Here is a 27,837-nt window from a genome sequence, read left to right on the forward strand (position 1 = left end):
CTTTGTTTTGCTTTTGTTGATGTTCATCTTATATCCTCCTTTCAAGACACTGTCCATTCCATTCAACTGCTCTTCCAAGTCCTTTGCTGTCTCAGACAGAATTACAATGTCATCGGCGAACCTCAACGTTTTTTATTTCTTCTCCATGGATTTTAATACCTACTCCGAACTTTTCTTTTGTTTCCTGCTTGCTCAATATACAGATTGAATAGCATCGGGGAGAGGCTACAGCCCTGTCTCACTCTCTTCCCAACCGCTGCTTCCCTTTCATGTCCCTCGACTCTTATAACTGCCATCTGGTTTCTGTACAAATTGTAAATAGCCTTTCGCTCCCTGTATTTTATCCCTGCCACATTCAGAATTTGAAAGAGAGTATTCCAGTTAACATTGTCAAAAGCTTTCTCTAAGTCTACAAATGCTAGAAACGTACATTGCTACGTTATAAAACACAATCTCAGAAATCCCTCTCCGGTGCATTCCCTAGAGGCGAACCCACCATCGTGTGTGTATATCCTGAATTATCTCTTCAATTCTTGTGTATATTATTCTTTTCAGAAACTTGGATACATCTACATCCATACTCCGCAAGCCACCTGAGGGTATGTGGCGGAGGATACCTTGAGTAACTCTATCGGTTTCCCTCCTGTTCCAGTCTCACATTGTTTGTGGAAAGAAAGATTGTCGATATGCCTCTGTGTGGGCTCTTATCTCTCTGATCTTATCCTCATGGTCTCTTCGCGAGATATACGTAGGAACGAGCGTCTCTCTTGCAGTGTCTTCCACTGGAGTTTATCTATCATCTCCGTAACGCTTTCGCGATTACTAAATAATCCTGTAACGAAGCGCGCTGCTCTCCGTTGGATCTTCTCTATCTCTTCTATCAACCCTATCTGGTACGGATCCCACACCGGTGAGCAGTAATCAAGCAGTGGGCGAACCAAGTGTACTGTAACCTACTTCCTTTGTTTTCGGACTGCATTTCCTTAGGTTTCTTCCAACGAATCTCAGTCTGGCATCTGCTTTACCGACGATTAATTTTATACGGTCATTCCATTTTAAATTACTCCTAATGACTACGCCCAGATAATTTATGGAATTAATTGCTTCCAGTTGCTGACCTGCTATATTGTAGCTAAATGATAAAGGATCTTTCTTTCTATGTATTCGCAGCACATTACACTTGTGTAAATTAAGATTCAATAGCCATTCCTTGCACCATGCGTCAATTCGTTGCAGATCCTCCTGCGTTTCAGTACAATTTTCCATTGTTACAAGCTCTCGACATACTACAGCATCATTTGCAAAAACCCTCAGTGAATCTGCGATGTTATCTACAAGGTCATTTATATACACTCCTGGAAATGGAAAAAAGAACACATTGACACCGGTGTGTCAGACCCACCATACTTGCTCAGGACACTGCGAGAGGGCTGTACAAGCAATGATCACACGCACGGCACAGCGGACACACCAGGAACCGCGGTGTTGGCCGTCGAATGGCGCTAGCTGCGCAGCATTTGTGCACCGCCGCCGTCAGTGTCAGCCAGTTTGCCGTGGCATACGGAGCTCCATCGCAGTCTTTAACACTGGTAGCATGCCGCGACAGCGTGGACGTGAACCGTATGTGCAGTTGACGGACTTTGAGCGAGGGCGTATAGTGGGCATGCGGGAGGCCGGGTGGACGTACCGCCGAATTGCTCAATACGTGGGGCGTGAGGTCTCCACAGTACATCGATGTTGTCGCCAGTGGTCGGCGGAAGGTGCACGTGCCCGTCGACCTGGGACCGGATCGCAGCGACGCACGGATGCACGCCAAGACCGTAGGATCCTACGCAGTGCCGCGGGGGACCGCACCGCCACTTCCCAGCAAATTAGGGACACTGTTGCTCCTGGGGTATCGGCGAGGACCTTTCGCAACCTTCTCCATGAAGCTGGGCTACGGTCCCGCACACCGTTAGGCCGTCTTCCGCTCACGCCCCAACATCGTGCAGCCCGCCTCCAGTGGTGTCGCGACAGGCGTGAATGGAGGGACGAATGGAGACGTGTCGTCTTCAGCGATGAGAGTCGCTCCTGCCTTGGTGCCAATGATGGTCGTATGCGTGTTTGGCGCCGTGCAGGTGAGCGCCACAATCAGGACTGCTTACGACCGAGGCACACAGGGCCAACACCTGGCATCATGGTGTGGGGAGCGATCTCCTACACTGGCCGTACACCACTGGTGATCGTCGAGGGGACACTGAATAGTGCACGGTACATCCAACCGTCATTGAACCCATCGTTCTACCATTCCTAGACCGGCAAGGGAACTTGCTGTTCCAACAGGACAATTCACGTCCGCATGTATTCCGTGCCACCCAACGTGCTCTAGAAGGTGTACGTCAACTACCCTGGCCAGCAAGATCTCCGGATCTGTCCGCCATTGAGCATGTTTGGGACTGGATGAAGCGTCGTCTCACGCGGTCTGCACGTCCAGCACGAACGCTGGTCCAACTGAGGCGCCAGGTGGAAATGGCATGGCAAGCCGTTCCACAGGACTACATCCAGCATCTCTACGATCGTCTCCATGGGAGAATAGCAGCCTGCATTGCTGCGAAAGGTGGATATACACTGTACTAGTGCCGACATTGTGCATGCTCTGTTGCCTGTGTCTATGTGCCTGTGGTTCTGTCAGTGTGATCATGTGATGTATCTGACCCCAGGAATGTGTCAATAAAGTTTCCTCTTCCTGGGATAATGAATTCACGGTGTTCTTATTTCAATTTCCAGGAGTGTATATTGTGAATAGCAACGGTGCTACGACACTCCCCTGCGGCACACCTGAAATCATTCTTACTTCGGAAGACTTCTCTCCATTGAGAATGACATGCTGCGTTCTGTTATCAAGGAACTCTTCAATACAATCACACAATTGGTCTGATAGTCCATATGCTCTTACTTTGTTCATTAAACGACTGTGGTGAACTGTATCGAACGCCTTGCGGATGTCAAGAAACACGGCATCTACCTGGGAACTCGTGTTTATGGCCCTCTGAGTATCGTGGACGAATAGCGCGAGCTGGGTTTCACACGATCGTCTTTTTCGAAACCCATGCTGATTCCTACAGAGTAGATTTCTAGTCTCCAGAAGAGTCATTATACTCAAACATAATACGTGTTCCAAAATTCTATAACTGATCGGCGTTAGAGATATAGGTCTGTAGTTCTGCACATCTGTTTCGACGTCCCTTCTTGAAAACAGGGATGACCTGTGCCCTTTTCCAATCTTTTGGAACGCTACGCTCTTCTAGAGACCTACGGTACACCAGTGCAAGAAGGGGGCAAATTCCTTGGCGTACTCTGTGCAAAATCGAACAGGTATTCCATCAGGTCCAGCTGTGTTTCCTCTTTTGAGCGATTTTAATTGTTTTTCTATCCCTCTGTCATCTATTTCGATATCTACCATTTTGTCACCTTTGCGACAATCCAGAGAAGGGACTACAGTGCAGTGCAGTGCATGAGCCGTTAAACTGTCTGATCTATAGTTCTCGTATTTACCTGCCCTTGCTAGCTTTGGGATTATGGTGGATGATATTATTTAGAAAGTCTGATATGTCTCCAGAATCGTGGATTCTGTACACTAACTTGAATATTCCTTTGGTTGCCACTTCCCCCAATGATTTTAGAAATTCCAAAGGAATGTTACTATTCCTTCTGCCAGAAGTCTTCAAAAGCTTTATTACATTCTGACTTTAATATCGGATCACTCATACCTTCTATACAGGCTTGTCGGACAGTTGTGACAAATACTCGTCCGAACATCTTACGTGCGTCTGTTCAAGTAAGCAGCCGTTATAATACACAAAATTATTAGCACTCGTAGAATTGTGCAGAACGCAACACTTATTTACGAGGCACATCTTTTTGAGAACTGAGATACTGAGTCTTGCAAATCGCAGTAAAGTCACTGGTCCGTCGAAACAGACTTCACAAAAGGCGAAATGAACAGCCTGAAAATTCTTCTTATCGACGCGGCACGTAAGATTTCTGGGTGAGATGAGGTAGAACACTAAAGAGGAAGGGGGAGGGGGATTGTTAGATTGCCAGTAAACCATTGTAAATTTTACTACTCCATATTGTATTCAAAGGAAGTTGTAATTAATAGTTCACGCACTAGTTAACTACAATTATAGATTTTCCAATGGTATGTCACATACAAAATAAGTACAAAATATCCTGTTTTACTCTTTATGATGATAAAGCAAGATTGGCGGGAACTACGAATTGGTACCAACTGCGATCGCAAATTTTACGAGGTATTAGTAATCTAGAGTTTAAAAAACGACCTTAGATGCTAAATGAAGAGCGTCTCTGGTGGGTGGCCGGCGAACTGATTGAGAGCTACGATACACAGTAGGTGACTGTCCTATCCTTCTATAGGAGACGTAGAGGGCTTCACTATACTCTGTCCAACCATTCGCTCTCTTCTCTACATTTAAACTAACACTGGAATTCCCTCTGCACTTTTAATGTAGGCATCCTTGCTTTTCGTTTGACTGAAGGAAATTTTGACTTTCCTGTATGCTGAAACAGTGTTTCCGACGACCGTTTCTTTTTCGATTTCTTCAGATTTTCCCTGCAGCCTTTTCGCCTTGGCTGCCCTTCACTTTCTATTTAGTTCATTCCTTAGGTATTTATATTGCTGTATTCACATCTTTCTCTGCACATTTTTGTACTTGCTTCTTCAGTTTTTAATTATTTCTTGTGTCACCTAAGGTTTTTTCGCAGTTACTTTCCTTGTAACTACGCTTGTGTGTCCAACATCTCTGCTTGCCATTTCTATGGATGTCCTTTCTTGTTCGACCGAAATGCCTAGTTTGATACTCGTTATCACCTTAGAGATCAAAGGCTTCCCATCATTCTTCACAATTTCAGTATCCCACTTCCTCAACATTTATCATTCCAGATTATTCTCTTAAATTTCGTTCTACTCTTCACGTTACTAAAGTGTGATCTGAGTCTATATCTGCTCCTGGGTATGCCATATAATTGAATAGCTCATTTCCTAATCTCTGTCTGACCATGACGTAATCCAGCTGGAATCATCTCGTGTATCCACGCCTTTTCCAAACATGACTCCTCCACTTGTGATTCTTGAACGGAGTATTCGCTACTACTAGCTGAAATTTATCGTAGAGCTTAATCGTCTGTCTCTTCTCTCGTTCCTACTGCCAAGCCCATATTATCACGTCCTTTCTATTATTTCCCCTACAATAGCGTTCCAAGTTCCCATAATTACTGGATTTTTGCCTCCAGTATCGTCATGTTGCCTACTTTCTCTATCTCTTCATCTTCTGCTTATGATGTCCGTACGCATACGTGAACTATTGTTGTTGACTTTGATATGCTATCGATCCTGACGACAATAATCCTGTCAGTGAACTTTCTCTTTGCTCTACCTTTCTACTGATACTCAGGCACGAAAGTGTTGTACTCACGTATTTCGCGACAATCACAACATGTGTAAGTCCACAATCTAGTCATACCTTTGGTCTTCGACATCTATATCTACATCTACACTCCTGGAAATTGAAATAAGAACACCGTGAATTCATTGTCCCAGGAAGGGGAAACTTTATTGACACATTCCTGGGGTCAGATACATCACATGATCACACTGACAGAACCACAGGCACATAGACACAGGCAACAGAGCATGCACAATGTCGGCACTAGTACAGTGTATATCCACCTTTCGCAGCAATGCAGGCTGCTATTCTCCCATGGAGACGATCGTAGAGATGCTGGATGTAGTCCTGTGGAACGGCTTGCCATGCCATTTCCACCTGGCGCCTCAGTTGGACCAGCGTTCGTGCTGGACGTGCAGACCGCGTGAGACGACACTTCATCCAGTCCCAAACATGCTCAATGGGGGACAGATCCGGAGATCTTGCTGGCCAGGGTAGTTGACTTACACCTTCTAGAGCACGTTGGGTGACACGGGATACATGCGGACGTGAATTGTCCTGTTGGAACAGCAAGTTCCCTTGCCGGTCTAGGAATGGTAGAACGATGGGTTCGATGACGATTTGGATGTACCGTGCACTATTCAGTGTCCCCTCGACGATCACCAGTGGTGTGCGGCCAGTGTAGGAGATCGCTCCCCACACCATGATGCCGGGTGTTGGCCCTGTGTGCCTCGGTCGTATGCAGTCCTGATTGTGGCGCTCACCTGCACGGTGCCAAACACGCATACGACCATCATTGGCACCAAGGCAGAAGCGACTCTCATCGCTGAAGACGACACGTCTCCATTCGTCCCTCCATTCACGCCTGTCGCGACACCACTGGAGGTGGGCTGCACGATGTTGGGGCGTGAGCGGAAGACGGCCTAACGGTGTGCGGGACCGTAGCCCAGCTTCATGGAGAAGGTTGCGAATGGTCCTCGCCGATACCCCAGGAGCAACAGTGTCCCTAATTTGCTGGGAAGTGACGGTGCGGTCCCCTACGGCACTGCGTAGGATCCTACGGTCTTGGCGTGCATCCGTGCGTCGCTGCGGTCCGGTCCCAGGTCGACGGGCACGTGCACCTTCCGCCGACCACTGGCGACAACATCGATGTACTGTGGAGACCTCACGCCCCACGTGTTGAGCAATTCGGCGGTACGTCCACCCGGCCTCCCGCATGCCCACTATACGCCCTCGCTCAATGTCCGTCAACTGCACATACGGTTCACGTCCACGCTGTCGCGGCATGCTACCAGTGTTAAAGACTGCGATGGAGCTCCGTATGCCACGGCAAACTGGCTGACACTGACGGCGGCGGTGCACAAATGCTGCGCAGCTAGCGCCATTCGACGGCCAACACCGCGGCTCCTGGTGTGTCCGCTGTGCCGTGCGTGTGATCATTGCTTGTACAGCCCTCTCGCAGTGTCCGGAGCAAGTATGGTGGGTCTGACACACCGGTGTCAATGTGTTCTTTTTTCCATTTCCAGGAGTGTATATGATTACTCTGCAATTCTCAAACGAGCTGCTTTATTCGAGTTTTTGTTGTTGCCCGATGCGCATTCCACACCGCACAGCAAACTCCAGAAAAGCGCGGACAAGCGCAATGTAAGCAGTCTCCTTAGTAAACCTTTTATATTTTCTAAATGTTCTATCTGCCACTATATCGCACTCTTTGGTTTGCCTTCCACACAATGTTATCTACTTGTATGTGATCCTTCCAATTTAAGGTATTCGTAATTTTAATCTGTAAGTAGTTGGCTCAGTTAAAAACGTTTAGATTTGTGTGATTTATCGTGTAACCGAAACATAGAGGATTTCTTTTAGCATTCACGTAGATTGTTACACACTTTTCATTATTTAGAGTCAACTGTCAATATTTGCACCATAGAGATATCGTTTCTACACCCTTCTGCAATTCGTTTTGATCATTTGATGACGTTACAAGGCGAAAAATGATGCCACCTGCAGACATTGTATGAGGGCTACACAGATTGTCTCCTAAATCGTTTATGTAGATCAGGAACGGCAAAGGATCTATAATACTTCCTTGGGGAACGCCAAGTATTACTTCTTTTTATACTCGATGACTTCCCGTCAAGTTAGTGTGAACTGTGACCTGTCATACAGGAAATCACGAAACCAGCCACACAACTGTAGGAACGCAATTTTATTAGATGGAACTTGTGAGGAACAGCGTCGAAAGCCTTCTGGAAATCTAAAAGTATGGAATCAATTTCATGTCCGCTGTCGATAGCACTTATTACTTCACGAGAATAACGAGCCTGTTTTGTTTCACAACAACGATATTTTCTGAATCAGTGTTGGCTATTTGTCAATAAATCGTTTTCGTCGAAGTAAACCATAATTTTCTAGCACGGCATATGTTCCAAAATCCTACTGCAAATCTACTGCTACGTCATTTTATAAATACTGCTCATTTTTCCCACTTTATATTCCTTAAATTACCGGTGGTTTACGTAATGCCACTTTCTAATTAAAGTGCTTTCTTTGTGTTCAGCGAGGTATTAGAGGAGTAACCTCCTGCCAGACACTCAGCAGTAGTTCTTTAATAGAGCAGAGCAGCGAATGCGTTATGCGAGGTCACGGGCGACAGTGTCAGGGACGAGCGGCAGGAGCAGAAGTAACAGTGGCGGCGCGATGGGGGGCGGTGGGGGTGGCGGGGGTGGTGGGGGCGGCGTCGGGCGCCCAGACGGCGCCACCCGTCGCGACGCCCGGGGAGCGCGGCGTCAAGGTCGGCCACCGGGCCAAACAGCGTGCCGCACAGGCCCTCACCGGCGTCCGCCGCAGCCTCCTTTTCAGGAACTGCAGTGAAACGTCCTCAGCCATGTTACGAGTACAACAATGCAGCGGATGAAAAAGTTTTTTTACGTAAAATATGCTTATTCTCTGTATGTTGATTGCTATTGTCATTTCGAAATGACCGGTTTCGGACAATACCGCTCATCTTCAGATCTGTTAAACAACAAAAATAAACTTCAGTTGGGTTCTAATCGTATGTTTACAAAACTAAAATATTATTTATACACTGAGGCAAAAAAAGATTCCAACACGTAATGTCACTTCCTCGGACGAGAAATAAAAATCAAAAATTAGCTCCCAATACCCCAAAGATTCCCCCCCCCCCCCCCCCCCCGGCCCAAATTCACAGAAAAGTGAATAAGTGAACGAAGTTCCACTTATCACTATTATTAGGACAATAACAAGTAATTAAATCAGGAATCTAAGACTTGACAATTTAGCAATCTACGAAAGAAAGATTAAATTTCAGTAAAATTAAAATCAAAATCATAATAAATCGCAAAATTAGCATAAATTAACATTCGCAAAGTAGAACCAACGATCCCAAAGAATACTCCGTGTGAGTACTCTTTGGGAATCGTGAGTACTGACTAAGTATAATTCAATGCATTGTTACTACGTTACGAGAGTTAGACGAAGCAGGTCATATATTTGAATGCTCGTGCATGTAGGCGTGCGATACGATCTTCTGACTTCAAATATCACGGTATTAGAATTCGAACGGAGGACCTTTACCTACTAGAATAAGGTGAAGTTTTAACTAGATAATTGAACTAATCATTACTTAGACAGTGATTTAGGCAACGAACACAGATAGACAATTTTCATTCATAAGAGCCTGTGGTTTATGGAACTTCAGTGATAGGTCCGAAGCATATAATTTAAATCCCCCCAACATCTGGGAAAGTTTTCTTCTCAAGGCTCGGTTAGGAAGTGACTGATATTGTGCAATAAAACACCCTCTCGTGCCAAGTCGTGCATTTGTGATTTAAAATTCTATCAAATTATTGACATGAAACTCCCGAGTAATAATTATGCGCAGCGATAATATTTGATTGTAACGCTCGGCGCTTGCGTAGAATCTTTGACTCAGATAACAAGCCCACTGTTACGATTTCTTAGATACTTGAAATTACGACCAGCTTGTAAGTAATTTATTGTGGATGTGACTGTATTGGTTTTATCATTAATATTTCATCATTGATCAGTTAAACATCGATTACGAACGATTAATTACGATTCTTGGTGAAGTAAATATCTCACGCACGTCGACATTTCTGTTCAGCACTGTTATTTTGTGTAACGTCGTCTTCGTAACTTGATAACGATCTCAACACTCTACCGACTGTCGCCGAGTTTTAGCCGAGGCCAATTACAAATCAAACCCAATCATCAAGAAGAAGAGCCGTTATAAACACTAAAAATAATTAATGTGGAATAATGAAACATGAGGAATACATTTTTTTTAGCCAGTATGTTTAAGTGATTAACCCTTGCAATACCAAAGCTTAATGTAAGACGCGGATGAGCCACTGAAAACGTGAAATGCTGGTACATTAATAACCGGTGTAACTGACAGAATGTTGAGTGTAAGCAAGGGAATGTGCGTGCACTGAGTTGCACCGGTCCCAGATGTTGGTTTGTGAGCTGGAGTTCCACGCCTGTTGCACTTGTTCGCCCAGTATAGGCACGTTTAATGCTGTTACATGGCACTGGAGTTGGCTTAACTTATATGGTTTGAATATTACATACCACTATTATTTTCGCCCAAAGTATGTACGTCCCTACTGATCGGGCTTCACCCACAGTTCATTGATTACTACTGTTTCCGGAAGGAAGGCTGTATGGAGAACACATCGGTTGGTTACATGGTGCCATCTACATGAACTACGTATATAAAATTCAAGGGAAGTAAACCACTTCAAATTTGCGTGAGAATTACATAAAATGAAATATAAGTAAAATTGTTTACATTGTAGTCCGACTTATTTCATATTTGCCGACAAGTAATAAAATTTCCATGTTCGCTCCTTGTGAGTCTGTTATGATTAAAACATGTAAATTACGTCAGATGGGTAAAACTTTTTAAAATTTGTTAGACACAAGAAGACACGTGCTGTGTACACCTGTTAGTTGATATGGCTTAAATATTATTATCTTTATATTATATCTCCCTTTATCAAAACATAATAAGTATATTGTTCATCATATTTACTAAATTGTTCATAGATGGAGCCAAATGTCAATCAGATGCGTGGTTGGTGCAATTTGGCTATTCCGCTATAGATATAGAGGGTACTAACCTCATTATCCCTTAGAACCGATTTTCCTTGTAAATGCAAAACAACCAATATACTGAATTGCTATTAATAATACTGTATGTGCCTATGAGCTAATGTATAATGGAAGAAGTACTGTTGGCTCAGAATTATAATCATCGTACCCGTACAGTATTATGCAAATGGCTGCTACATATTGGCAAGAAGGCAGGTGTTACCTCCCCACACCACTTCGTTTTTTCCTCTCCTTCCCCTCTTTTCTTTCCCGTCATCTGTCCAGGTTCCCCTCGGCTGTGGTATGTCATATTTGTGCCAACTTTTTAGTGCAGTGTTCAAGTGAGTATTCAATGTTGTGCGTCTTTCCAAAGTGTTGCGAACAGAAATCATGCTGTCGCTGGGTGTGAATTTTATATCTCCTACCAACAGAAACCAGACTGTCGCCGTGTTTTTTAATTGCCTGTCTTTTATTTTTCTGCTTCCTGTGTATTTTATTAGCATCATCAACCCTTTGTTTTATGTTTTAAGTTCCACAATTTTCCGCCATTTTACCATTTAAGTCACCTATTTTATCGCCAGCTTTTTTATTATTTATTATCTTCACCTTTTTAAAACAGATTCTGTAGCCTGAAGAGCGGCGTAATAAGCTGCTGCCAGCCCGCCCCCTTCGGGGGGAATCGAAACACAATAAAGAAAAAAAAATGGTGTTACCTTGCTCCCCCTGACTACTACTGCCAGTAACCATGTACATTGTCTACATTCCTGTCACGTTTGTCTGCAGTATCACCGAAGGAACATCCAGCTTCTCGTAGCCCGATTTCACGACCTCGTTCAAACTCAGTGGAGTATTGATAATGGCGTCTTTGTCGCCTTAAGGATATTCTCGACTAAAGCATCTCGCTACGTCCACTCTCAAAGGTAACTAACACTCGCGACCGTTACAGGATGTATTTAAAGCTAACATCCTAACATTGGCGCTACTAGCACCGCTTTTATGCGACTGGTTCGAAATTTGGTTAATCATTTAGAAACATGCCTACCAACTTTCCTTTATGTCGCACAACTCCTTGGCGCTGCGATATGTTTTTGTGCCAGTGTATAACTGCAGTACAAAAATTGTTGAACGTACTATATTCGGCTGTTACGGAGTAACATGTCCTAACGGAAGAGTCACTTCACCGTCATGTATTAAAACCATAGTTATTTTTTCCTTTATTGCATTTCGATTTCCCCCCCCCCTCCCCCCTAAGGGGGCGGGCTGGCAGCAACTTAGTACGTTGCTCTGCAGCCTACAGACTTTTGAAAACGTAAGAAGAAGATAAGAAACAATAAAAGCAGGCCATAAAACGGTGACTTAAATTGTGGAAAGTTAAAACATAAAACAAAGGGTTGGCAATGCTAATAAAATACACAGGAAGCAGACAGGTAACATAGCAGACAGGCAATTAAAAAAACATGGCGACAGTTCTGGTTTCTGTTCGGAAGAGACATAAAAATCACACCCAGCGACAGTATGATGTCCGTTCGCAACACTTCGGAAAAGACGCACAACACCGAACACTCACTGTAAACACTGCACTAAAATGTCGGCACGAAGATGATACACCATATCCAAGGGCAGTTGGGGGGGGGGGGACCTGGACAGATGAGGGGGAAAACAAGGAGGAGGAGAGGAAAAACGAAAGAAGGGGGGGGGACCGAAGGAGGTAGAGGACTCATAAGAGGGGGGGGGGGGTTAAACCATAGTTGCGTGTTATCGCTTTATATTAAAATTTTGAAAGAGCATCCGTAGCCTTAAAGAGTGCCCCTTACAAGTACTACTATATTTAAAATACAATGGTGAAGTAAATCATGTACTCGAGGGCGTGCTGAAAAGTAATGCCTCCGACTTTCTGTGAAAACTCTTAAAGCTTTTTTTAAAAAAAAAAACGTTATTGACATGCTGCATCTGTATTCTTGATGTCTACGTATTGGTAGTCCTCTGCCGTTAGAGGGCTCCGAATTGCAGCGTGTAATTTGGCAGTGTGTAACGTAACGATGTCGGTACGTGAGAAACAGCGTGATGTAATCCATTTCGAATTCGAAAGTCTTCCAGGCTTTCCGGATTTTTGTCTATTTTCAAAACCTAAGGAACACCTTCGAAGACGTCAGTTTAATGGTGATGAGGCGTTGCAGACAGAGGTGAGGTTGTGATTCCGTCAACAAAGTCAAGGATTCTGCAGCGATGGTATCAAAAAACTGATCTTTCGTTGGGAGACACGTGTTCATTTCCACGGTGGCTATGTTGAAAAATAAATATGTAGACATGAAGAATAAAGATGTACAACGTCAAGAACGCTTTTTTTATTTTAAAAGCTTCAAGTGTTTTCACGCAAAAAAATTGGAGGCATGTCTTCTTAGAGCGCCCTCGTAAAAAATTCCAAAGCACTATACGCAAAACATTAATGAAAATTTCCTGCGTTTACTTGTTTTGTTATGGGCAAATTTAAAAAAAAAAACTTTTAAAAATCTGTCCTCTCTTTTATTCACTGGACAATCGTAAAACGAGCTGTGAAAGTGCCAAGTAACGTATGCCGATGTTTCCTCCGTCACATCGAATTCTCCGCTGCTGCAGACGAGTTATAAAGCGTCCTCTCCCATCCCAAAGCTAACAGAGGTCCTAAAAAGTCTTTAAATATTCGTAATACGTTCATACAGCAGTTCTCCTGGAGTTTTCATCCGGTGGGCGTAAATCTCGAATTCCTCCAGCACATTCAAATAAAAGCTTTTTCGAGATTTGTGTAGTATCTCCATTTGTGCTCCTATTGTGCGAAGTTCGTCTTTGTTGTTTTTTACGTGCACTCCAAGCGTTGTCGTATTATTGTTCCCACATTGTTCCTTAAACGGGAGTTCAAAGTTTCGACCAGTCTGTATAATGTTCATCATCCCTTTCACATTTACTCCTGTACACTCCATTTATTATATTTGTTCTTTTTTTACCATACTGGGTTTATGTTTTAAACAGTGCGCCACTTTCCCTTCACTCCGATATTCCATGGCTATGTTTCCTGGAAATACTTTGGCAATTCGTTCGGGCACAAGCGCTTTGTAGGGCAAAGTGACAGATTTTTTCTTAACTTTACCTGTATTGCTTTCATCATTTATGCAGGCAACTTTGTTTTTGATTTTTTCAAACGTGCAAGTGGCTTCTTGTGTCGTACATTCATTTGCATTTGCTACCTGTTTAATAGCTTCCGTTTTACTTCGTAATTAGCCCGCATCTCGTGGTCGTGCGGTAGCGTTCTCGCTTCCCACGCCCTGGTTCCCGGGTTCGATTCCCGGCGGGGTCAGGGATTTTCTCTGCCTCGTGATGGCTGGGTGTTGTGTGCTGTCCTTAGGTTAGCTAGGTTTAAGTAGTTCTAAGTTCTAGGGGACTGATGACCATCGATGTTAAGTCCCATAATGCTCAGAGCCATTTTTTTACTTCGTAATTATTCCTCTTCCGTGAGTAGTAATCTGAGAGCTCTGTACTACCTAGCATAAAAGTATTCTGACTGGCACGAGATATCTTTCCTAATACTATTTGAGCAAATATCTTTTATGAAGGTGCTGAAAGTGTGCCTTCCTCCCTGTCTTTTAATTGTTAACTCTAAGGAGTTACAGGATTTGTGAACACAGGATTAGAACCCAATTATAATTAATTTTTTTGTTTCACAGATCTGAAGATGGGCGACAATGCGTAAAACCATCTAACTTGAAGTAAAAATAGTGATTGAAGGTATGAAAATAAGGCTGTTTTGTATAAATGTGACTATGTCGTGATTTCAAAAAAAAGTTATTTGCGTAACATTCAAGACTGGTGCTGCAGTTATGTATCGTACTGAATGTGCTATTTTTTTCATATAATATTGTTTGGTTTTGTTCCCAATTCGATACAGCTGAGTAATTTCAGTTGTAACATTCTGATTTAGTATTTCGGTTATAGAGATCGTACTTTTATTTTATCGCAAATGAGTCATTTAATACTTTTGAATGTAATAAGAAAACTGGTTCTCCATGATTTGCTGCACAGTGTTATTTGCATAAGAGCTAACATCTGTTTTATTTCGTCAATGGTTAAAGATTCTGAAATGAGGTTTTCGGCAAATGATAGCAAGTAGAGGGGCACATAATTTTTGCTGAGGTTAGTTCAAATGGCTCTGAGCACTATGGGAATTAACTTCTGAGGTCATCAGTCCCCTAGAACTTAGAACTACTGAAACCTAACTAACCTAAGGACATTGCACACATCCATGCCCGAGGCAGCATTCGAACCTGCGACCGTAACTGTCGCGCGGTTCCAGACTGTAGCGCCTAGAGCCTCTCGGCCACTCTGGCCGGCTTGCTGTGGTTAGTCAACGTATTCTAACAAGTGTGGAATTTTTTAATGGAATATAAGCTTTTCAACGTCATTCAAAACATCGTGAAAAGACGAGTATACGCATACAACGCTTGGTAATACTTGCGTCGAAACACTTTCCAAAAGAATGTGACAAATGTCGTAATTTCAAAAGGAAGCCGGTCCGAATCGCCTACTGGGACGTAAAAATCGCCATGTGGGGATCTCATTTTAGGCTACGACATCATATACGAGGATATAAAATGTAGACTGGCAATGGCAAGGAAAGCGTTTCTGAAGAAGAGAAATTTGTTAACCTCGAGTATAGATTTAAGTGTCAGGAAGTCGTTTCTGAAAGTATTTGTATGGAGTGTAGCCATGTAAGGAAGTGAAACATGGACGATAAATAGTTTGGACAAGAAGAGAATAGAAGCTTTCGAAATGTGGTGCTACAGAAGAATGCTGAAGATTAGATGGATAGATGATGTAACTACTGAGGAGGTATTGAATAGAATTGGGGAGAAGAGGAGTTTGTGGAACAACTTGACTAGAAGAAGGGATCGGTTGGTAGGACATGTTCTGAGGCATCAGGGGATCACAAATTTAGCATTGGAGGGCAGCGTGGAGGGTAAAAATCGTAGAGAGAGACCAAGAGATGAATACACCAAGCAGATTCAGAAGGATGCAGGTTGCAGTAAGTACTGGGAGATGAAGAAGCTTGCACAGGATAGAGTAGCATGGAGAGCAGCATCAAACCAGTCTCATGGCTGAAGACCACAATAACAACATGATATACTGCAAGAAGGTAGGCTTACGATACTAGGATAATACGTACAGATGTTGGACAAAAAATATTGGGAACGCAGCGATAAATGCATACTTATACGTAATAGAAGATGCTAGCCAAGCCTGCAGGTTGCGCCCTTGCATTTGACCACTAACGGTACCTGTGCCGTGTCCTCAGTACGTTGTCGCCGTCAGTCGTGGTCAGAAGAGTATTCTGTGCAGTTGTAAATGCGTTATGTCGGAGCTAAGTATATTTGAACGTGGGCAAATTGTTGGTGCTCGTATGGTTGATCCTTCCGTTATCGAAGTAGCCGAAGTGTATGCTCTACCAAGAGGCACCGTATCGAACTTTTTATTCCGTACACAGGGAAAGCGGGAAAACATCATCCGACGTTATAAGAGGAGCGGAAGTGTGCATTGAGTGAACGTGACGGACTGTCATTGAACGGGATTGTAACGAAAAATAAGAGGAAAACAGGTTCAAAAGTCACTGCAGAACTGAATGGTGCACTCGCGAACCCTGACCACCAAAACAACACGAAGGGGGTCCATCAGCAAGGAACTGCAGCACGAGCTGGAATTCTAAAAAAACTGTTCAAATGTGTGTGAAATCTTATGGGACTTAACTGCTAAGGTTATCAGTCCCTAAGCTTACACACTACTTAACCTATATTATCCTAAGGACAAACACACACACCCATGCCCGAGGGAGGACTCGAAACTCCATCGGGACCAGCCGCACAGTCCATGGCTGCAGCGCCGCAGACCGCTCGGCTAATCCTGTGCGGTGGAATCTAAAACATCACATAACTGATGCAAATTCCCGTACCAGAAAAACGGGGTGCCGAAGCCACGAAACCTTGACTATGGACCAATGGAAGAATGTCATTTGGTTGGATGAGTCGTGTTGTAAATACGAGGGTTATTCCAAAAGTAAGGTCCGATTGATTGCCAAATTGAAACCACAGTGAACATCAGAAATGTTTTACTTGTAACAATTAGCTACACCTTTCAGCTACTTCTCTACGTAGTCGCCGTTCTGACTTAGACTTTTGTCATAGCGTTGTACCAACTTTTCAATAGCCTCATCATAGAAGGCAGCCGCCAGTGCTTTCCGCCAATTCTCCACGCTGGCCTACACCTCGTTGTCTGTGTCAAAATGTTGTCTTCAAAGACAGCGGTTCATGTGACCAGAGATGAAACTCAGGGGGAGACAATTGCGGACTGTATTGTGGGTAATCTCACATCTCCATTTGAAAACGATGCAGGAGCATCTTCATTGCCCCTGCAGAATGCGGCTGAGAATTGTCGTGAAGACGAAACAGCACGACAGTTATGTAATGTTGGCTGCATAGCTTCAGGCGAAATTTCTCACCAGGCCCTCGTACTTGGCGGCAGACACTATTTTCTAGACATCTTTACGCACTCACTGCGAGCTCAGAAATGAGAAGAGCGACGTGATGCTAACTGGGGTTATACTAGAGACACTACCCAACACATCTGTGCAAAGCTTTATCGGATTTTCATAGTCGTTTCCATTTCGCGACCGATCGGACCTTACTTTTGGAATAACCCTCGTAGTTTCCAAGGTCTGGTCTAGGTTACGCCCCAAGATTGGATGAGGGATCGGTGATGATATGGGTATTCCATGGGTCCCATTGCTACACTGTAAGGCTATATTATTGCCAAGGTTTATGTGAACGTTTTGGCCGATAGTGTTCTTTCCCCAATGATGATGCTGTGTTCCCAGACGACAGAGTCCTTGTTGACACAGCTCACAACCTCTGAGATTGGTTTTGTGAGCACAGGAATGAAGTGTCCCACTTTTCCCGGCCACCAGTTACCAGATTTCATTGTTACTGAGCCGTTGTGGTCTTCTTTGGAAATAAGGTTGCGTTATTACTATACACCTCCATCATTAGTACCCGAACTTGCACTATTTTGTAGTAAGAGTGATATAAGATTCCCTTTAAAACTATGTAAGACCTGTACGTAACCATTCCGAGACGACAGGAAGCTGTTTAGAAAGCCAACGATCTTCCTACACTATGTCAGGTGATACGTTGTGTTTTTGGTGTGTCTTTTTGGTCCTACTTTACGTGACAAATATTCAGTGTCAGCTACGCCGGTAGTTAGCATGTAGCTTCATTTGCAAAAATCGTAGCTGACACTGAATGTTTGCCTTATAAAGTAGTGGTTGGCAAGGGAATGAGACAGGGTTATAGCCTATCCCCGATGTTATTCAATCTGTATATTGAGCAAGGAGAAAGAAAACTGGCAGGAGGAACAAGACTTTTGGTCAGGTGATTACAGGGTTATAAATACAAAATCAAATAGGGGTAATGCAGAAGTAGGTTTAATAATCAATAAAAAAATAGGAGTGCGGGTTAGCTACTACAAACAGCTTGGTGAACGCATTATTGTGGCCAAGATAGACACAAAGCCCATGCCTACTGCAGTAGTACAAGTTTATATGCCAACTAGCTCTGCAGATGATGAAGAAATTGATGAAATGTATGACGAGATAAAAGAAATTATTCAGGTAGTGAAGGGAGACGAAAATTTAATAGTCATGGGTGACTGGAATTCGTCAGTAGGAAAAGGGAGAGAAGGAAACATAGTAGGTGAATATGGATTGGGGGGAAGAAATGAAAGAGGAAGCCGCCTTGTAGAATTTTGCACAGAGCATAACTTAATCATAGCTAACACTTGGTTCAAGAATCATGAAAGAAGGTTGTATACCTGGAAGAATCCTGGAGATACTAAAAGGTATCAGATAGATTACATAATGGTAAGACAGAGATTTAGGAACCAGGTTTTAAATTGTAAGTCATTTCCAGGGGCAGATGTGGATTCTGACCACAATCTATTGGTTATGAACTGCAGATTGAAACTGAAGAAACTGCAAAAAGGCGGGAATTTAAGGAGATGGGACCTGGATAAACTGAAAGAACCAGAGGTTGTACAGAGTTTCAGGGAGATCATAAGGGAACAATTGACAGGAATGGGGGAAAGAAATACAGTAGAAGAAGAATGGGTAGCTTTGAGGGATGAAGTAGTGAAGGCAGCAGAGGATCAAGTAGGTAAAAAGACGAGGGCTAATAGAAATCCTTGGGTAACAGAAGAAATATTGAATTTAATTGATGAAAGGAGAAAATATAAAAATGCAGTAAATCAAGCAGGCGAAAAGGAATACAAACGTCTCAAAAATGAGATCGACAGGAAGTGCAAAATGGCAAAGCAGGGATGGCTAGAGGACAAATGTAAGGATGTAGAGGCTTGTCTCACTAGGGGTAAGATAGATACTGCCTACAGAAAAATTAAAGAGAATTTTGGAGAGAAGAGAACCACTTGTATGAATATCAAGAGCTCATATGGCAACACAGTTCTAAGCAAAGAAGGGAAAGCAGAAAGGTGGAAGCAGTATATAGAGGGTTTATACAAGGGCGATGTACTTGAGGACAATATTATGGAAATGGAAGAGGATGTAGATGAAGATGAAATGGGAGATAAGATACTACGTGAAGAGTTTGACAGAGCACTGAAAGATCTGAGTCGAAACAAGGCCCCGGGAGTAGACAACATTCCATTAGAACTATTGATGGCCTTGGGAGAGCCAGTCATGACAAAACTCTACCATCTGGTGAGCAAGATGTATGAGACAGGCGAAATACCCACAGGCTTCAAGAAGAATATAATAATTCCAATGCCAAAGAAAGCAGGTGTTGACAGATGTGAAAATTACCGAACTATCAGTTTAATAAGTCACAGCTGCAAAATACTAACGCGAATTCTTTACAGACGAATGGAAAAACTGGTAGAAGCAGACCTCGGGGAAGATCAATTTGGATTCCGTAGAAATGTTGGAACACGTGAGGCAATACTAACCCTACGACTTATCTTAGAAGAAAGATTAAGAAAAAGGAAACCTACGTTTCTAGCATTTGTAGACTTAGAGAAAGCTTTTGACAACGTTAACTGGAATACTCTCTTTCTAATTCTGAAGGTGGCAGGGGTAAATTACAGGGAGCGATAGGCTACTTACAATTTGTACAGAAACCAGATGGCAGTTATAAGAGTCGAGGGGCATGAAAAGGAAGCAGTGGTTGGGAAAGGAGTGAGACAGGGTTGTAGCCTCTCCCCGATGTTATTCATTCTGTATATTGAGCAAGCAGTAAAGGAAACAAAAGAAAAATTCGGAGTAGGTATTAAAATCCATGGAGAAGAAATAAAAACTTTGAGGTTCGCCGATGACATTGTAATTCTGTCAGAGGCAGCAAAGGACTTGGAAGAGCAGTTGAACGGAATGGACAGTGTCTTGAAAGAAAGATATAAGATGAACATCAACAAAAGCAAAACGAGGATAATGGAATGTAGTCAAATTAAATCGGGTGATGCTGAGGGAATTAGATTAGGAAATGAGACACTTAAAGTAGTAAAGGAGTTTTGCTATTTAGGGAGTAAAATAACTGATGATGGTCGAAGTAGAGAGGATATAAAATGTAGACTGGCAATGGAAAGGAAAGCGTTTCTGAAGAAGAGTAATTTGATAACACAGACTATAGATTTAGGTGACAGGAAGTCGTTTCTGAAAGTATTTGTATGGAGTATAGCCGTGTATGGAAGTGAAACGTGGACGATAAATAGTTTAGACAAGAAGAGAATAGAAGCTTTCGAAATCTGGTGCTACAGAAGAATGTTGAAGATTAGATGGGTAGATCACATAACTAATGCGAACGTATTGAATAGAATTGCGGAGAAGAGAGATTTGTGGCACAACTTGACTAGAAGAAGGGATCGGTTGGTAGGACATATTCTGAGGCATCAATGGATTACCAATTTAGCATTGGAGGGCAGCGTGGAGGGTAAAAACCTTAGAGGGAGACCAAGAGATGAATACACCAAACATATTCAGAAGGATGTAGGTTACAGTATGTACTGGGTGATGAAGTTGCACAGGGTAGAGTAGCATGGAGAGCTGCATCAAACCAGTCTCTGGATTGAAGATCCCAACAACAACAACAACAAAGTAGGACCAAAAAGAAACACCAAAAACACAATGGGAGTATAGGAAGCTAGAACCACTGCTCTCAGATGTGAAAGGCTCATCCTCGCCGAAACAATAAATATAAGAGACACTACCAACTCACCAGATAGTAGTAGGGTGCATGAGCACAATTATGATATCAAATTGATATGTAAATTAATTAAATTTATCAATTAGTTACTCCCCCAACTACATCTACCTCCACCTACTCCCAGAAGACATCATGTGTTTTTACTTGGTCTGCATGTGGATCCCCACACCATCTCCCCTTCCAACCCCCTCCCCTCCCCCATCTACCATATTGGTGGGAATTTCGAATTTTGGCTGGAATTTCGAAATTTGGCGGGCTCTGCTGATGTCCCCCCCTATCGCCCCCCCTCCTCCCCCGGAAACTAGTGAGAAATGAAAAATGGCGGAGCCCTTTCTGGGAGTCGAACCTTGGTCCTTCTGGATGGAAAACTCGAGTCCACCCCAAACACATGGTAACAGCGCAGATGCAGGAGAGGAAGGTTAGGTTAGTGAAGTTCATTTATTTTGGTTTGGAAACTGAAGTAAAGATCAGTCCTAATTACGTAATTAATCATACAGATATGTCCTAATTACACAACTATGTGCATGGCGCTACACAAGGACTGAGTAAAATCGCTATACTGCTCAAAAATTGACAACGCCATTCAACTGATGTTATCCTGCTGGGAAAAAAATTTCACGGTAACACTCGAAACTCGTGCCAGAGGCACTTAAACTCTACCGTACACCTGCAAGCCGACAGAAAAAAGGCTAGGGTGTAAGGTAATATCTTCTTTTCTTTTTTTGCCGGAAATACACTCCTGGAAATGGAAAAAAGAACACATTGACACCGGTGTGTCAGACCCACCATACTTGCTCCGGACACTGCGAGAGGGCTGTACAAGCAATGATCACACGCACGGCACAGCGGACACACCAGGAACCGCGGTGTTGGCCGTCGAATGGCGCTAGCTGCGCAGCATTTGTGCACCGCCGCCGTCAGTGTCAGCCAGTTTGCCGTGGCATACGGAGCTCCATCGCAGTCTTTAACACTGGTAGCATGCCGCGACAGCGTGGACGTGAACCGTATGTGCAGTTGACGGACTTTGAGCGAGGGCGTATAGTGGGAATGCGGGAGGCCGGGTGGACGTACCGCCGAATTGCTCAACACGTGGGGCGTGAGGTCTCCACAGTACATCGATGTTGTCGCCAGTGGTCGGCGGAAGGTGCACGTGCCCGTCGACCTGGGACCGGACCGCAGCGACGCACGGATGCACGCCAAGACCGTAGGATCCTACGCAGTGCCGTAGGGGACCGCACCGCCACTTCCCGGCAAATTAGGGACACTGTTGCTCCTGGGGTATCGGCGAGGACCATTCGCAACCGTCTCCATGAAGCTGGGCTACGGTCCCGCACACCGTTAGGCCGTCTTCCGCTCACGCCCCAACATCGTGCAGCCCGCCTCCAGTGGTGTCGCGACAGGCGTGAATGGAGGGACGAATGGAGACGTGTCGTCTTCAGCGATGAGAGTCGCTTCTGCCTTGGTGCCAATGATGGTCGTATGCGTGTTTGGCGCCGTGCAGGTGAGCGCCACAATCAGGACTGCATACGACCGAGGCACACAGGGCCAACACCCGGCATCATGGTGTGGGGAGTGATCTCCTACACTGGCCGTACACCACTGGTGATCGTCGAGGGGACACTGAATAGTGCACGGTACATCCAAACCGTCATCGAACCCATCGTTCTACCATTCCTAGACATGCAAGGGAACTTGCTGTTCCAACAGGACAATGCACGTCCGCATGTATCCCGTGCCACCCAACGTGCTCTAGAAGGTGTAAGTCAACTACCCTGGCCAGCAAGATCTCCGGATCCGTCCCCCATTGAGCATGTTTGGGACTGGATGAAGCGTCGTCTCACGCGGTCTGCACGTCCAGCACGAACGCTGGTCCAACTGAGGCGCCAGGTGGAAATGGCATGGCAAGCCGTTCCACAGGACTACATCCAGCATCTCTACGATCGTCTCCATGGGAGAATAGCAGCCTGCATTGCTGTGAAAGGTGGATATACGCTGTACTAGTGCCGTCATTGTGCATGCTCTGTTGCCTGTGTCTATGTGCCTGTGGTTCTGTCAGTGTGATCATGTGATGTATCTGACCCCAGGAATGTGTCAATAAAGTTTCCCCTTCCTGGGACAATGAATTCACGGTGTTCTTATTTCAATTTCCAGGAGTGTATATTCAACTGATGAGATGCTTGTGTTGGACTGAGAGGAGTTTAGTAGGTGTATTATCTGGAAGCCTACACCTGACGACTGTATCTGTCGCTGTTCGACATCAGAGTTCATTACAGACGCCTGCTCGGCAATCACCCTGCACCCCGAGTAATCGAAGCCAATTGGCAACTGATGGAAAATGCATCACTGTTCTAATTACACACTGAAATTGTCGTTAAGGAAACCAGCATTCGTAATCAGCGGGTTATAATGTAACAGATATATTAGGGATTGGAAAATAATCATCGTATTAACACGACTACTGCAAAAACCGCCCCCAGAAGATATCAGAGGGGCAGCAGTTAGAGCTGTGTCCTCCTCAATGTGTGCTCTATCAAACTTGGAGCTGGTCTTACCCTTTCCTCTCCACCCCTCATCCCCCCTTCTTCTCTCCGTAGGTAGGGCTGGAGGCCTGTTCCATCTTACCCCTGGTGGTCCTTCTGGTGGCATTGATATACTGTCTCCAGACTGCGGAAGTCAGTCACATCAAAAAATGTTCAAATGTGTGTGGAATCTTATGAGACTTAACTGCTAAGGTCATCAGTCCCTAAGCTTACACACTACTTACCCTAAATTAACCTAAGGACAAACACACACACACACCCATGCCCGAGGGAGGACTCGAACCTCCGCCGGGACCAGCTGCACAGCGGAAGTCAGTCACAGATAGACAAAAGATAATAAGAGGTCGCTTCTTGAAATCTGTTAAACCTGTTTTTCGGAAAGACTGGACGCTTCTGGAACAACAACGAAATTCCGGAGAACTCTCCAGATCGCTTTTTGAAACGTCTGCTGCTTGGAGAACAGGCAGACTGTGTCCGTCACCTCTGCTGACCCAGTCCCTACCATATCTGAGAGCAGAGTCTTCCCCAGCTGTGGCCCGAGCACCCTCCAGGGTACATGGCTGGATGCTTCATTCGGCAGTTCTTCGTTAACTCAGAAGGGAATTTTAGCGGCACTTCCCCACACTACATGCCTCCTACCCCCCCCCCCCCCGCACACACACACACACACACACACACACACACACACACACACACACACACATATACACATTGGACCAATTTCCACATCACGTAAGTACCCACCATTAAAACAGTTCACTGTAACAACTGTATTTAACATCAATGCATCTCTTATACTCGAGCATCTATTAAAACGAAGAACACAATTGCGACGGTAATAAATGTAGTCTTTCCACGAAAATAGGCACAACCCATTTTCTTTTAGTTTTATGAGCAAAATCGGTATAGTTTTTACATTCTATTACAGGATGCAACCTGCATACAATTATTTTGTGACATCCAACTAAGTCCAAAGCCGCCGATTACATATGACCAAACAATTCAGAGGTCAACCTATACACCCCCTATACACATCCACCCCGTGCGAAATTGGGAAAAACCTTCCACTATTTTGCTGCATAAACTAGCTATCACTGCAGAATGTCTTCGTTATTTCGGAACCGCCATCATCGAAGTAAAGATAAAGCGAAAATTTAAACTCCAAAGAAAAAACATCTCTGTTAAGAAATTTCTTTCAGTTTTGATGGACAAATTACATGACCTGAGAGGATCATTGTCGTTGAAATCAGTGTCTGTAAGTAAACTGTCACGCACATGTGTATTACAAACTTTTCAGGTACGTGAAATAACATTAGAGAATACAATCTTTCACGCCATTACCTCACATGTCAGAAAAAGACACAACCATTTTATGTTCGATAACAACACGCTAAATTCAAGACTATGTTGCTGTTTCATATACTATGGCAAGTCCCATTTTTCCAATGTGAAACTACACTCCTGGATATTGAAATAAGAACACCGTGAATTCATTGTCCCAGGAAGGGGAAACTTTATTGACACATTGCTGGGGTCAGATACGTCACATCATCACACTGACAGAACCACAGGCACATAGACACAGGCAACAGAGCATGCACAATGTCGGCACTAGTACAGTGTATATCCACCTTTCGCAGCAATGCAGGCTGCTATTCTCCCATGGAGACGATCGTAGAGATGCTGGATGTAGTCCTGTGGAACGGCTTGCCATGCCATTTCCACCTGGCGCCTCAGTTGGACCAGCGCTCGTGCTGGACGTGCAGACCGCGTGAGACGACGCTTCATCCAGTCCCAAACATGCTCAATGGGGGACAGATCCGGAGATCTTGCTGGGCAGGGTAGTTGACTTACACCTTCTAGAGCACGTTGGGTGGCATGGGATCCATGCGGACGTGCATTGTCCTGTTGGAACAGCAAGCTCCCTTGCCGGTCTAGGAATGGTAGAACGATGGGTTCGATGACGGTTTGGATGTACCGTGCACTATTCAGTGTCCCCTCGACGATCACCAGTGGTGTACGGCCAGTGTAGGAGATCGCTCCCCACACCATGATGCCGGGTGTTGGCCCTGTGTGCCTCGGTCGTATGCAGTCCTGATTGTGGCGCTCACCTGCACGGCGCCAAACACGCATACGACCATCATTGGCACCAAGGCAGAAGCGACTCTCATCGCTGAAGACGACACGTCTCCATTCGTCCCTCCATTCACGCCTGTCGCGACACCACTGGAGGCGGGCTGCACGGTGTTGGGGCGTGAGCGGAAGACGGCCTAACGGTGTGCGGGACCGTAGCCCAGCTTCATGGAGACGGTTGCGAATGGTCCTCACCGATACCCCAGCAGCAACAGTGTCCCTAATTTGCTGGGAAGTGGCGGTGCGGTCCCCTACGGCACTGCGTAGGATCCTACGGTCTTGGCGTGCATCCGTGCGTCGCTGCGGTCCGGTCCCAGGTCGACGGGCACGTGCACCTTCCGCCGACCACTGGCGACAACATCGATGTACTGTGGAGACCTCACGCCCCACGTGTTGAGCAATTCGGCGGTACGTCCACCCGGCCTTCTGCATGCCCACTATACGCCCTCGCTCAAAGTCCGTCAACTGCACATACGGTTCACGTCCACGCTGTCGCGGCATGCTACCAGTGTTAAAGACTGCGATGGAGCTCCGTATGCCACGGCAAACTGGCTGACACTGACGGCGGCGGTGCACATATGCTGCGCAGCTAGCGCCATTCGACGGCCAACACCGCGGTTCCTGGTGTGTCCGCTGTGCCGTGCGTGTGATCAGTGCTTGTACAGCCCTCTCGCAGTGTCCGGAGCAAGTATGGTGGGTCTGACACACCGGTGTCAATGTGTTCTTTTTTCCATTTCCAGGAGTGTATATCACCCCTGCATTTATGAAACGAATAGCGAGAGCCTGTCTTGTAATAGAACCTCCTATAAGATTTTACTATGTCTCTCTCTCCTCCATTACATCAAAACCAGATACGGTCTGCGTGCTTGGATTTGACATTTTTGATGCGTAGCTCCCCTCTATCGACATGTCTGTAAAGTTTATATCGTACAGCAGATTATTGCATTCTAATTTTGTACGCTATTTCATCGTAACAGCTTGTTTCACTCAAGCTACTCGCATGTCAGAAAAGAGCACTATCATTTCCAGGTTTCACAATGAGCTATAATTCATGTGGTGTCTACTTTATAATTAGAGGTTATGAAGTATGAAATAACACAGGACTTGTATTAACACTTACTTTCTAAACATGCATTCATGACAATAATAATAAAAAGTCATGATTCGACAAGAAAAGATATAGCCGATTTCTGTTAGTTTTATGAGCAAAATCGGTGTAGTTTTGAGAGTGCATCCAAACTTTAACCAGTTATACCACTCCTTGTAATAGAACCTCCTATAAGACTTCACCATGTCTCTCTCTTCGAATTATAAAAAAAACAAATACCGTATGTGTCGTGACGCCAAGAATATTACGTACACACGTATCGCCCCGTTGGACCATATGGCCAGTGCTCGAGATCGATTTGCACAGATCAGCGTAAACTTTTGTCGACTGTAGTGGAAGAAGAAAGCAAGGGAAAGCTATAACGGTAATTTTTTCCAAGAACATGCAGCTTTACTGTATGGTTAAATGACGATGACGTCCTCTTGGGTAAAACATTCCGGAGGCAAAATAGTTCGCCATACGGACCTCCGAGTGAGGACTACTCAGCAGGACGGTGGACGTCGTTATCAGGATAAACCAAACTGGTATTCTACGGATCGGAGCGTGGAATGTCAGATCACTTAATTGGGCAGGTAGGTTAGAAAAGTTAAAAAGGGAAATGGATAGGTTAAAGTCAGATAAAGTGGGAATTAGTGAAGTTCGGTGGCAGGAGGAACAAGACATCTAGTCAGGTGAATACAGATTTATAAATACAGGGTAATGAAGGAGTAGGTTTAATAATAAATGAAAATAGGAACTTCGAAGAGCTACTACGAACAGCATAGTGAACGCATTATTGTAGCCAAGATATACATGAGGCCTACGCCTACCACAGTAGTACAGGTTTATATGCCAACTAGCTCCGCAGATGATGAAGAGAATGAAGAAATGTATGATGTGATAAAAGAAATTATTCAGATAACGGAGACGAAAATTTAATAGTCAGGGGGGACTGGAATTCGATTGTAGGAGAATAAGTAGTAGGTGAATGTGGACAGTGAGTAAGGGATGAAAAAGGAAACCGCCTGGTAAAATTTTGCACAGAGCATAACTTAATCATTGCTAACACTTGGTTTAAGACTCATGAAAGAAGGTTGTATACGTGGAAGAGACCTGGAGACATTGGAAGGTTTCAGATAGATTATATAATGGTAAGACAGAGATTTAGGAAACTAGTTTTAAGTTGTAAGACATTTTCAATGGCAGATATGGATAGT

The sequence above is a fragment of the Schistocerca americana genome, chromosome 6 (assembly GCF_021461395.2).
Source record: "Schistocerca americana isolate TAMUIC-IGC-003095 chromosome 6, iqSchAmer2.1, whole genome shotgun sequence".
Lineage (NCBI taxonomy): Eukaryota > Metazoa > Arthropoda > Insecta > Orthoptera > Acrididae > Schistocerca > Schistocerca americana.